General features: G+C 38.0%; 1 protein-coding gene across 1 annotated transcript in view; it reads left to right on the top strand.

Annotated features, from left to right (window-relative positions):
• Positions 1 to 14,374, top strand: part of NWD2 (NACHT and WD repeat domain containing 2) — a 159,249-nt gene that overhangs the window by 71,996 nt on the left and 72,879 nt on the right. The window lies entirely within an intron of this gene.

The following is a 14,374-nucleotide window of genomic DNA, read 5'->3' as shown; positions in this document are numbered from 1 at the left end:
AAAAAATTATTAATTATTAATGAGGTATTTTACATTCTTTGTTTCATACTCAGTCTTCAAAGTCTAGTGTATATTTTATACTCACAACACATCTCAATTTGGACTGGCCATGTTTCGGGGCTCAACAGCCATGTGTGGCCAGTGGCTCCCATGCTGGACTGTGCAGCTCTAGATGGGAGCGGCATCAGGGTGGGGCCATTCTAACAGAGAAGAGAGCCTGACCTCCTGGTGACAGAGGTCTAGCTTCGAGTGACAGAGAGATTTAACTAGAGGAGCTGCTGTGGGAATGGAAATTCATTTGTACATGTGAAAAAAAAATCCAGATAATTAAGAAAAAAAATTTTCCACGTCAAATTAGAAATTTTTTCTTTCATTTCATAACACTTGGATAGTGCATTAATAGGCTACACAACCTGAAATAGTTAATGCAGCTTTCAAAAGTGCTCTGGAATGAGGACTGAGTGACGGTATGTAACATGTGTGACAACAGACTAAAACTTATGATCAGCAGTTCATTTGCATGCTGTCTTAAGACTTAAAATGCATTTGGAATCAAGAGAGGCAGGTGATGGAAACACTTATTTCTCAATCTTAGATGAACAGCCCTTGTCTTGGTGGATGCCATTTGTTACCTTTTGCAACTTTGCTAAAAATAGCTTTAAAAATTTCTCCCCATATGCCCTTGCAATTAAACTCCGGTGTGCTGGCCCCAGCCCTTGAAAGGCCTTCTCTCTGACAGGCAAGTGTTGGGTTCCTAGGTGTGTAGGGAAATGTGAGAATGAAGCCTGCAGCTCCTGCCAGCAGGAAGATCTAGCCACACCTGCTTTCTGCCTCACAGTGACGTTGGGAGGCCACCTGAAGGCACCAAAGGGATGGTGCTCATCTGTGGTGAAGCTGCCTTCTAAGGCCTTTTTGGTCTGGAATTTGACCACCTCTTCTTCGCTTCGTGTTTCCTTTGGCAGTGCAGGTCCAGACCTGTCCACCTGGTGTTTTATTGTCCCTAGACCCCCAGTTAGAGTGTCATCGTCTCCCTAAGCTGGTGCCTGTGTGTGGGCAAAATCAGCCTCTCCAGCTCTCTCCTCTCCATCGTCACATGAAGATAATTCTCTGGTTTTTGAATGTTAATGTATCTAAAACAGAACCCATCCTTCTCCCTTTGCCCAGTTTCCCAACTGCTGCTGTTTCCCAGACATCCAGACTTTAAACCTTGGCTTATGGTCCATTCTTCACCCTTTACAACCTAGACCCAAACTGCTGCTGTTTCTGTTGATTCACTTGCCACAGTGCTTGTTAGAAGTTCACCTTTTCCTTCCATTTCGCAAGGCTCTGTCTTTACTAAGGCTTCCGTTTCTTAATAGCTGAGTGACTATGGCAACCTTTCTCTGATCTTTCCTTACCCTGGGTGTTTTTGTCTTCTGGTCCAAACTGTACACAGCCGCTCAAATAATCTTCCTTAAACAGTATTTACCAGATTTCACTCATTCAAAGATTCATGGTTTTTTTCCACATTTTTGCATCTCAGAAATCGGGATTTGTCTTACAAATAAGTGGTGTGTCACAGTGTAGTTGGCAGTGCATTTCCTTTTTGGTAGAATGTACAATACTGGAGCAGCTACAACTGATGATATTTCAGGTTCAATAAAATGCAGCATATTCTGTCATTTATGGGGTATAGAAGAAACAGAATAAATCTTGTTGCTTTTGACTGAGACTCAAATTCTGGGTCTGCAAATTACCAGTCGTGTGACTGTGGGCAAATAGCTTGATCTCTTTGACACATAGGTGACCCCTCTCTAAAATGAATGGGGCAGTGTTTATCTCCCACGACTGTTATGAGAATTGAGTGGGATAACAGAAAGTGCCTGGCACATGGAAAGCACTCAACCACTGTTAATTTCTTTCTGGCTTTCACCTTTTTAAGTCTGTCTTCTGATCAAGAACCTAGTGTAATGAAATTATTCGTGTGCATTTTTCTTTTGCCTTCCTGAGCACAGCAAAAGACCTTTGACCAAAGGCACTTGTCTACCTGAGGGGTGCTTAGTGTCTGGTGCAGAAGGAATGGGAATGGGAAGAATATTCGGGAAATATTGTCTCACGTACAAGAAAGGATTATGCAGCAAGACCAAAACCTTGCAGGTCAGACTATTAGCTTGAGAGAAGATTTCTCTGAATTCCTATAATCACTTCTTTAAGGTATCAACCAGCAACCAACAGTATCAGTAGGACTCTGACCCTGTATATCCAATATGTAGAGAAAAGGGCCCATTTTGTCCACAGGACGGGGCCAGGGCCTACCCGCTGTGGTCTCTAGGAGAATGGTGGAAAGAGACAGAGAGAGGCCGAGCTCTGTAGACTTGCTTCCCCATTTCTGTGCTCTGAGTTCTGCTTCAGAAAAGGGGAAGTGGGTTAGATCAGTGAACATAAGTAGGTAACTAGGTAACACTGAGGGCAACTTGCCTCTGCTCTCTACTTAGGACTCTGGAAAGAGATTACCTTACGACAATCGCCCCCTCCCTACCCCTGCCGACAGACCTGGGCATGGCCACATCATGGTCATGGCAGCAAGAGACCCTGAAGTTTAACTTTCCCAAGGTGCCTTCAGTTACTGTGTGTCACATATGCTGAGTTGAGAGCCATTGCTAGTCTCCATGACAGAAGTGACCTCACAAAAGGCCTGGGGTGAATAAACTGGATGGAGCATGGGCCTAAGGCTTGGGGCTCTCCATCCACAGCAGGGGAGCTTGGATTGTGTCGGCTGCAAAACAACCCCGGGGCTCTGACCAAACCGAGAGGGAAAGGTCTGCCCGTGGGTTACGTCTGTCCCAAGCCCAGCCATGATGCAGCAACCAGGCAGACAATGGGCGTCACCTGGAGACTGTGCCCAAGAATTCCACTTTCCCCTACATGATATGAAGTCAGCCAGACCTCTTAGGGAGAAGCAGAGAGGGAGTGGGGAAGCCAAGCCTTCTGACAGACTCGACGTCTTGATCCGAGAGAGAATAAGCACTTAGTAAAGAATTCTTGGGAAACATCAGTTCCAAGTAAGATTTAAATTGGATAGAACTGAAAGTTCACCTTATCCTGCTAACCAGAGGAAGAAGACTTCCCTAACTAGTTTTAGACAAAGTAAAGAAGCTGCATTTTCTGTGCGCTTCATAGTTGTAGGTTAAGTTGAATTGTATGACTCTCATATTAGCTTGACCTTACTACTAATTACTCAATTGAACAGTTACTTACTCTCTCACTCTAGGTCCATCATCGGTTGTATCTACCTACTTTTCCTCCACCGCTGCTGCTTTCTCCGCCACAGCTCTTCCTGTTCTATCAAGCCCAGGCTCCTTCTCTACACACATTCTTTTCCTCCCGCCTGTCTGCCTGCTCAGGAACCTCAAAATGCATTTTGCCTCCTGAGTTGCCAAAATACATCATTGGCTTTATAATTGACAGGAAATGTTGTGATGCCCTTGGTCTTTTCTCCACATTGTCAACTAATCACCTCTTTTCCATTTTCTATTAATCAAGTGTGTGCTTCTTTCTGAAGTGAAATGCGTATCCCCTCATTGAATCACACATCATTTCACTCAGGCCAGTGCTTCAATTTGTCTAGCTCACTTCACATTTAGGTTCTGTCTGTCAAAGCCTGGACAGGTCTTCCCAAGTTGATATTCTGTAAAAGTGTTATACACATGTTACATCATCCTTCTCCCATCCATGAACCAGTTTATAACAAAGAGGAAAGAAGCTTCATAGAGATGATAAAAGGGAAGGAAAGCATTAGGTCATAGTTGACCTTCATTGCTCCAGTTTAATTGGAAATATGGCTCACCATTTCTGCAGCATAAATGGCTCTTCTGAAATTCTCATGCCTGACTTTCCAAAGTGGTGTTATTGTTCCTCTTTACTTCATTGGCATAGACAATCTTCTACCTAATATTTCTCTAAATATAGAGCAGTGGCAATGTGGGGAGCTCCAGAATTTACTGCAGGAGCTGTACTTTGCTGAACATTTAGTTCCGCTAAATTTTGGCCGTCTGATTACCCCAGTGCTGGAAATCACCCAAGAAGATTAGTCCTTCAGTAAACAGAATGAGAGATCCCCATTTGCAGGTGACATTTAAGTGTCCCATTTGGGTACAATCACCATGAAGCCTCTCTCAAATTCTGAACACAAGGTAGTTCTTTCTTTCCGTCTTCATTGTTTATTTCTTACAGGAGGGAGAGGAGACCTCTTGACAAGTCTTTGCACAGTAAAAAGAGCACTCGTTTAAGAGGTCTGCTTTGTCAGTAATTAATTACAAACCATTGAAAAAGTAACTTAAACTCAGTTTTCTTATCCATAAAGCAAGGGGTTTCTTCTTCCTGATCTTTGCTTCTTTTCAGCCCCCAAAGTTATGATGTTGTGACCTCACCATCTCTATATGGTCAGGCGTGTCACATTTCTGTGTTTGCAGTCCCATTCTATCTAGAAGTCCCTCTTATTCTCTCCAAAGAACAATCTCTTATGCATGTATCCTTCAAGTCCAGACTCCTGTGTGACTTCCTCACTGATGTCTACCCCAAATCCGCAGGGGCAGATTAAGTGCTTGGTCCCATGGGCTTCATTCATTTATTTGCAGACATTTATTGAGCCTCTCCTCTGCACCAGGCAAAGTTGTGGGTACAGTGAATACTGCAGTGTTGAAAACAAACGTAGTCCCTGCCCTCATGGAGTTTACAGTCTCTCAGACAATACAGTCATAAACAACAGTGCCCAGGGTGATGCTTTCTGCAAAGGAAATACAGGGTGCCCTGGGCAAGCATAATGGGGGGCCCTCATCGAACCTAGAGGCATCAGGAAGGTCTGCTGAGGAACTGATGTTTAAACTGAATCTTGAAGGATGGTAGGTGGAGCTGGCAAGGTTAAAAAGAATAATATTTCAGGCAGAAGGAACTTAGTTTCATAGGCAAATTTGGAAAAGAACTTTTACAGTTATGTAGTACTCACTGCCTGCTGGGCACTTATTCTCAGTGCTATATATACATTAGCTTGTTTCACCCTTGCTGTGAGCCCAGGAGGTAAATTCCATCTTCTCCATTTTATTAGATGAGAATACTTAGAAATACAGAAGTGAATAACCACTAGAGATCCCATGGCTAATAAGTGGCAGAGTCAGGATTTCAACAAAGTCAGCAAATTTGGCTCCAGTGTCCATGCTTTTAATCATTGCACCAAAAGCCTCTTGTATTCACATATTCACAAAAATGTATATAATTATGTATGGGTATGTAAATATATGTGCATGTACAAATATATGTATGTTTCTTTATATACTTATGCATACATTTTGTACAAACGTGTGAAGAGTATGTAGGTAGAGCGTGAACGATGAGGGAGAACATATGAAATGAGATTGGAGAGTCAGATAGGGACTAGATCATGGAGCATCTCATAAAGCAGGACATAGATTCTAGATACTGTCTTCAGGGTGATGAGAAGCATAAGCACGGAAATCACTGTAAAATAATGTTAACAGCTCAGGTTCAAATCCTACCTCTGCTACTTCCTACCTGTGTGATTTTGGGGATGTTATTTGTCTTTGCCTCAGCTTTTTCATTATAAAACAGGGATAATATTTCTGTCTGCTTCATAAGTTTAAGGAGTAAATAAATTGCTCTATGTAGTGTCTAATGGAGTAAAAAATATATCTTAGCTATGGTGATCAGATTTGTATTTTAAAAAGATCCATCTGCCTGCAGTGTAGAGAGTGGATTAGAAGGAGCAAGAATGGAAGCAGGGAGATAATTTAGGGAGCCGCAGTAGTAATGCGGCTACAGGTACACTCAGAGGGTCATTCTGATACAGTGGTTGCTGAAATCCCAGTGACAAGAACAGAGCCGGCTTTGGGTTTTTCACTGAGGCACATACTTTGTGGTCAGGCATCCTGCCCCTGAAGGAAGCTGGTACCAGTTGCAGCCTGGCCACCGGTTCCTTTATGCAGCAAGCTTCTCCAGCTTATTCTCAACACACATAGCCCCTTCTCTGCCTCTGACGACTCCTGGTACCTTCTGTCTCCATGTTCCTTAAGCCTTAATAGTCAGAGGTCCTGCCTTCATTTATGGTTTAGTTCTTCCTTACTATCACATCGTAATCCTCAGGGCTGTCTAGAGGCTAAATCTCCCAAGACACAGAGGCATCGGGTCTGAGCAATTAGTTGTCTTCATGAGGTTTTGGATGAAGCATCATCCTACATCATACTGTTGGACCCTCTTTCTTTCTGGTGAGTGTGTATGACCAGTGGGGCCTTCCACTCCTTCCTGGGCTAATTAGAACCTGACTTTCCCAGAAATAACTGTCTTAGTCATGCACCTGTGTACCTTAGTCATATATCTCATGACCAAGAGAGTAATTGCAAGTGACCTAAAGTCAGTATGTGCAATAGTTCTAGTAAAAGTGTGGCCATAGATGATATGGACCTGTAGAGGGTTTTTTTCTCTTGTACCCCATGTATCTGGGGAAAGTAATTCTAGCCAAAATGAGAATTACCATGTCTATAAAACATAACTCGCCACTGTAAACAGTATTTGACAACCCTAGTCTGAGGTTTAAGATTCCTCCTTGCTTACCTTCTCCTCTGGGATGAACATTCTGGTAACAAGACAACTGCTAAAACAAATTCAAATGAGTGCTGTCTTCACCTCTGTATTGCCCTTGAAAGTTATGTCCATAGCACAATAACGTCCCTGTTCAAAATTTTCTGAACCTGCTCTGTGCTCTTTTGAATATTTTTAGTGGTGGCTGATGTTAATTCCTTTAAGAATAGACTTGGTTTTTTAAATACCATATTTAATTAAAACAAACTCCAACTCTAAAATGACAAGAGTTTTTTCCATACAGAGTGGTGTAATTCCTACAGAGGAGCCCAGGGCAATGGCAGGATGATTGCAATGAGTGTGTCGCCTCCCATTGTGCTAACTTTGAGGAGCAGCTTTCATTTCAGTACTGTGCTTGTTCCAAAACAAAATCAGGCATATTGTCTGTGTAGTTAAGTTTTTGTTTTGCATTCAGATAGTGTCATATGGCATGGAAAAATTGAGAGAGAAAATATTTAAATTCAAGTCTCTTTCTGAAGAAATTAAAATATGAAGCCATTATGAATTCAAATTTGGTGGGGTTTTTTTGATTAAGCATGAGGTTATTATTTGTTTCTTACAGGTTGTTTTATTGTTTGTTTGGTAATCTTGGTATTTAAATGATTGTCTGATTTCAAGTGGTAAAATTTGCCAGGGCTTTTATTTGCTGGCGTTTTGTTTTCAGCCCAGTTCAGCACGTTGTAATAAGCATGATAAATTAGCTTCCCTAAGAATATTTGAAAACAAGTTAGATAGTTTTAAGTAAAAAAAAGATAAAAATCAAATTGCTTTCTTGAGCTTTTATACTTAATGATGAAATAAGGCACATAAAATGTGCTGTCAACAAGTTAGTATTCCAATAAATAGTAAATTAGATTCCAGTGTCTGCAGTGTCTGGACATTAGGCTAAAAGCTAAACTTAATTTTTTTAAGTATATCATAAATCTTGTCTTGTTGAGCACTTTGGGTTCCAACCACTCTTTGCCAGTTATCGATCATGCGGATATATGGCATGTCTGTTGGCCCCAAATGGTGTTTTATGTTGCATAAGTTTAGATGTTTCATTTATTTATTTCTTCCCCGTCTTCACAGTTTGATTTTATCTTTTTTCATCATTTTCTGCCCATAAAGACATTTGAGAAAGAACAATTTAAGGGAGAAAAGCTGGAAGCAGGAAAATATTGAAACAAAGCTACTGAAGTAAGGAGGCGTGGAGTTATGAAGGCCTGGATGAGGGCAGTGGTGGCCAAACTTTAAGGAAATAACAGATGTAAAAACTCCTACAAAAGACTCCCATAGGTGACTAACAAATCCTGTGACACTTAGGCTTCATACCATTGAAAAATCTAACTGAAAGCCTTGTTTTGACTTTTCCTTGGTTATTTGGTCCCCATGTATTTATTAGATGTTATTGTTTAGCTCTTAATACACTAAGTGCTTGATTTAAACTTCTGTGTTTCCTACATTCAATTCTACTGTGAGTAGGGGATGTAAGACCTGTAGAAAATCACAGTACAAACTAGATGTGCAACATATCATTGAGATATAATTCAATTCACAAACCATAAAATTCGCCCACTTAAAGTGTACAAGTCAATGTTTTTTAGTATATTCACAGTTGTGTAAGCATTACCAAAATCAGTTTTAGAACATTTTCATCACCCCACAAAGGAATCCTGTGCCCGTTAGCTATCACTCTCTAAATGCCCTATTCCCCACTCTTCCAGCCCTAGGTAACCACAAATATACTTTTTGTCTCTATAGATTTGGCTGTTCTAGACATTTCATATAAATGGAATCATATGACAAGTGGTCTTTTGTGACAGTCTACTTTCACGTAGGATGATGTTTTCAAGCCTCATCCATATTGTAGCATGTGTCAGTATTTCATTACTTTTTATTGCCAAATAGTATTCCATTATATAGATATACCACATTTTATTTATCCATTGACCACTTGATAGACATTTGGATTGTTTCTACTTTTTGGCTATTATGAATGATGCCTATATGAACATTGATGTACAAGTTTTTGTGTGGACATATGTTTTCATTTTTCTTGGGCATATACCTAGAAGAATTGCTGAATCACATAGTAATTCTATGTTTAACCACTTGAGAAACTGCCAGACTGTTTTCCAAAGTGGATACACCATTTTATATTCCCACCAGCAATGTATGAGGTTTCCAATTGCTCTGCATCCTTATCAACACTTGTTGTTATCAGTCTTTTTGATTATAGCCATCCTAGTGGATGAGAAGTGTTATCTCATTGCTGTTTTGATTTGCCTTCCCCATCATGACTAATGATATTGAGCATCTTTTCATATGTTTATTGGCAGTCTGTGAAGAAATAGCCACTCAGATCTTTTGTCCATTTTTAATTGGGTTATTTATCTTCTTACTGAGTTGTATGAGTTCCTTATATATTCCAGACACAAGTCCATTATCAAATATGATTTGCAAATATTGTCTTCCATTCTGAGGGTGCTCTTTCCACTTTCTTGATAGTGTCTTTTGAAACACAAAATTTTTTAATTTTGAGGAAGTTCTATTTCTCTGTTATTTCTTTGGTTATGTGTACTTTGCTTTCACATCTAAGAAAACATTGTCAAATCTAAGGTCACAAAGATTTACCCCTACATTTTCTATAAAACTAGAGTTTTATGGTTTTAACTCTTAAATTTATGTCTGTGATCTACTTTTGAGTTAATTTTTGTATATGGTGTGAGGTAGGGGTCAAACTTCATTCTTTTGCATGGATATTCAGTTGTCCCAATACCATTTGTTGAAAAGATTCTTCATTCCTCATTGAATTGTTTTGGCACCCATGTTGAAATCAGTTGACCTTAGTGTGAGGATTTATTTCTAGATTCTCAGTTTTATTCCATGGAATATCCTATGCCAGTACCACAATATCTTAATTATTGTAGCTTTGTAGTAAGTTTGAAATCTAGAAGTACGAGTCCTCCAGCTTTGTTCTTTTACAAGATTGTTTGGCTATTCTGGGTCTCTTGAATTTCCATGTGAGTTTTAGGATCAGCTTAGCAATTTCTGTAAATAAGCCAGCTGGTAGTTTTATAGTGATTGCATTGAATCTGTAGATTAATTTGTGGAGTACTGCCATCTTCACAATATTAAGTCTCCCAATACATTTACATGGGATGTCTTCCAATTTATTCATATCTTTTCTAACTTCTTTCAATGGTGTTTTGTAATTTTCAGAGTATAAATTTTGCATTTCTTTTGTTAAATTTATCCCTAAGTTTTTTATTCTCCTTGATGTTCTTTTAAATGAAATTGTTTCCTTGATTTCATCTTGGATTGTTCATTGCTGGTGTATAGAAGTACAATTGACTTTTGCACATTGATCTTGTATCCTACAACCTTATTTAACTCATTAGATCCAAAAGTTTTTTAGTGGTTTCCTTAGGATTTTCAATATGCAAGATCATATCATCTATGAATAAAGATAGATCTACTTCTTCCTTTCCTATCTGTATGCATTTTCTTTCTTTTTCTTACCTAATTGTCCTGGCTGAACCTCCAGTACAGTGTTGAACAGAAGAGGTAATAGTGGATTTCCTTTTCTTATTCCTAATTTTAGGGGGAAAGCTTTCAGTCTTTCTTCATTAAACTGTATGCTGTTTGATGTAGTTTTTTTCATACATGTCCTTCATTCAGGTTGAGGAAGTTAGTTTCTATTCCTAATTTATTGAGTGTTGTTATCATGAAGGGGTTTTGGATTTTGTCAAATGTCTTTTCTGTCTGTTGAGATTGATCATAGGATTTTTGTTCTTTATTCTGTTGATATGTAGTGTATTACATTAGTTGATTTTCTGATGCCAAACCAACCTTGCATTCCTGGGATAAATTCCACCTAGTTGTGTTGCATAATCCTTTTATATGCTGCTGGATTAGGTTTTCTACTATTTTCTTGAGGCTGTTTGTTTTATAAGAGATATTACTCTGTAGTCTCCTTGTGATATTTTTGTCTGGCTTTGGTACCAGTGTCATATTGGTCTCATGGAATAAATTGGGAAGCATTCTCTCCTCTTCTAATTTTAGGAAGATGGTGAAGAATTGGTATTAATTCTTCGTTAAATGTTTGGTAGATTTCACCAGTGAGTGCACCCATCTGTACCTAGACTTTTCTTTTTGTGCATTTTTTTTAATCAGCATTTTATTTCTTGTTGAAAATGTCTTCACATTTTCTATTTTGTCTTGAGTCAATTTATATAACTTGTCTCTACGAAATTGTCCATTTCATCTAAGTAATCTGATTAATTTGCATATGGTTGTATATAGTATTCTCTAATAAGCCTTTTTATTTCTATAAAGTCAGTAGTAATGGCCTTTCTTTCTCCCCTGACTTTAGTAATTCGAGTTTCTCCTTTTTCTTGTCAATCCAGCTAAAGTTTTGTCCATTTTGTTGATGTCATCAAAGATCCATCTTTTGGTTTAATTGATTTTCTCTATTGTTTTTCTATTCTCTGTTTTGTTAATTTCCATTGTAATGTATTATGTCCTTATGCATACTTTATCTTGCTCTTTTTCTGTTGTCTTAAGGTAGAAAGTTATATTATTGATTTAAGATCTTTCTTCCTTTTTAATAGAAGTGTTTATAGCTATAAATTTCTCTCTAAGTACTACTTTAACTCACCCCATAAGTTTTTTCATTCATCTCAAAGTATTTTTTAATTTCCCATGTGATTTCTTCTTTGACTCATTGCTTATTTTTGAGTATGTTAATTTCCATGTAATTGTGAATTTCTCAAATTTCTTTCTGTTATTGACTTCTAATGTCATTGCCTTGTGTTCAGAGAACGTACATTATAGGATTTAAATCTGTTCAAGTTTATTGGGGCTTGTTTTATAATCTAATATGTGTTCTATCTTGGAGAATGTTCTACAAGTACTTGAGAAGAATGACTATTCTGTTGTCGTTGGGTAGATTGCTCTACAGATATGCTCGATCTGGTTGGTTTGTAGTATTGTTCTAGTCTTTTAGTTTCTTATTGATCTTCTTTCTAGTCGTTCTTCTGATTATCAAATATGAGATATTCCATTCTCCATTTCTTATAGTTGAATTGTCTATTTCTCCCTTCATTTCTGTCAGTTTGTGCTTCATGTATTTTAAGGCTCTGTTGTTAGTGGCATATGCCTTTATAATTGTTATATCCTCCTGATGGATTGACCCTTTTATCATTATAAAATGTCCCTCTTTCTCTCTGTAGTCACATTTTATATTTTAAAATTTCTTTTGTTTGCTATTAATATAGCCACACAAGCTTTCTTGTGGTTGTTATTTGCATGATATCTTTTCCCAGCCTTTTACTTTCAACTTATTTGAATCTAAAGTGTGTCTCCTATAGACTGCATATAGTTGGATCTTGTTTTTATCCAGTCTGACAGTCTCTGCCTTTGATTAGACTGTTTAATCCATTCACATTTAATGGTAGTATTGATAGAGTTGGATTGACATCTGCCATTTTACTTTTTTTCTATATGTCTCATGTCTTTTGTGTTTCTCTACTTCTCTTTTACTTCTTTGCTTTGTATTAAGTGAATATTTTCTAGTGTAACATTTTAATTCTTTTAATGATTTTTAACTATATTTGAGTTATTTTATTTGTAGTTATTTTAATATATATACATCTTATCAGAATCTACTTACAATTTATACTAACTTAATTCCAGTGAGCTATAGAAAGATTACTCCTATATACCTCTGTTCCCTTTTCCCCTTTTCTGTCCTACTTTTATTATATATGTTACAAATTCAATGACATATTATAATTATTCCTTTATATAGTTTTATGTTGTTTAAAAACGATGAGAGAAGAAAAGCAGGTATATATTTATACCTTTTGTTATATTGACCTTCATATTTACCATTTCTGTTTCTATTCATTTGTTTTTTAAATCAGACATTTCCTCAGATATATCCAAATAGTGTCAGCCAGAAGGATGGAGACCAGGCTTTGTGTATGGTTGTTAGTTTGTGCATGGCACAACTAAGAGTTATCACTCACATTGCATTTTATTCGTGCTTTTACTTTGACAGTGTATTGGCAGATGGCTGAAAATGTCTTGTCCTAATGATTTCAGTATATGAAGCTCAGTAATTTACAGTTCTGTCCAACTAAGCTTTCTGTGATGGTGAAGTATCCGTGCTTTCCACCATAGGAGTCAGTAGCCACATATAGCTATTGAGCACTTAAAGAACTGAATTTTTCATTTTAATTAATTTTTATTTAATTTTAAATAGCCACAGCTAAAGGTTTTCATATTGGACAGTGAAATTATAATCTCTGATGTCCCCAACCTTAATATTGTGATCAAACCTTGTAAGGTAGATTAAAGGGAAGAAACTCAAACTCAGTGCTGAAAGGGGCTGGCCTGGTGATGTAGCAGTTAAGTTCACGTGCTCTGCTTTGGCGGCCCAGGGTTCACCGGTTTGGATCCCAGGTGCGGACCTACACACCACTTGTCAAGCCATGCTGTGGCAGGCGTCCCACATATAAAATAGAGGAAGATGGGCACAGATGTTAGCTTAGGACCAATCTTCCTCAGCAAAAAGAGGAGGATTGGCGACAGATGTTAGCTCAGGGCTAATCTTCCTCAAAAAAAAGAAAATCAGTGCCGATACTTTCATATATTATAAAATTCCTGGGTTGGGCCGTGGGAATATTGTTTAAAGACGCTGTTATATCTCTATCAGCCATCTAAAAACTCAAATGCAGATAGACAAAGATCTCGTACAAACACTCCCGTTTGGGGCCATGACCGAGAGATGGGAAATACACAGGGTCTCTGGAATCTGCTTGGGGCACAATGGAGGACCCATGCTTTCTGCCTCCATCTCACTGCATGCCATGCAAAGAGCCAGTAAGGAGGAGAGGTTCTTTTTTCTGCTTGTGGGAAACAAGGAAGGGAAAAGAAGAAATCTTCAAAGCTACAAATGGAAACATTTACCTTATGTAGATAGTAGTTGAGTAAAGGGAATGAATCCCATACTGCTCTCCATACCAAATTTTTCAAAGAGTGTACTTGTGAAAGTTTTTACAGACTTTCAGAATCTTCTCTCATAGTCTTTGAAGTAAGGAGACAGAGGAGCGTATTATCCTCACTTCTCAGTGAGGCATGCCTTTCATTGTTTCCCAATACATGTTTTTCAGAGATATATTGATGAAAATCAACTGCCTCCAAATAAAACAGACATAAACAGAATGCCTGTCCACATGAGATAAAGCATGATAATGACAGGGTGTTTTTAGTTTCTTTTCCTTTCTTTTTTTTTTTCAAGAAATGTCGATATTTAACTTCAGGTCAGTATATGTTAATGCCCATTGTGGTTTTCCCTTCTCTTATTAAGACATACAATAACGTTATACACTGTTATTTAATTGTCTCAAATAATGTGGTAACCATATCCCAGCTGCTTTCAAACATGGTTTTGAAATCCTGTTACCATTTCAATATAATGAAAGCCCACACTGCAAAGTCTCTGACATTTAACATTTCATTATCTGTGGGCTCATGTCAACAGTATAATCAGGAATAAAAGAAGAAATTACAATATTCATCCTCAACTCATCACGGGATAAAAAAAAAAAATCTCCTTAAATGGATCTTAAATATCATTTTCCCTCTCTAAGGGAAAATGTGCTGCAAAGAGAAAAGTTAAAAGTCACATTCGCTCAACATTGTGCATAAGAATAAAGCCCACAGGTAAATTAAATTTGCCCACAGGTGAATTAAT

This window comes from Equus quagga, chromosome 3, assembly GCF_021613505.1.
Source record: "Equus quagga isolate Etosha38 chromosome 3, UCLA_HA_Equagga_1.0, whole genome shotgun sequence".
Classification (NCBI taxonomy): Eukaryota; Metazoa; Chordata; class Mammalia; order Perissodactyla; family Equidae; genus Equus; species Equus quagga.
The sequence above is the reverse complement of the archived record's forward strand: the minus strand, read 5'-3'. Positions and strand labels throughout refer to the sequence as shown.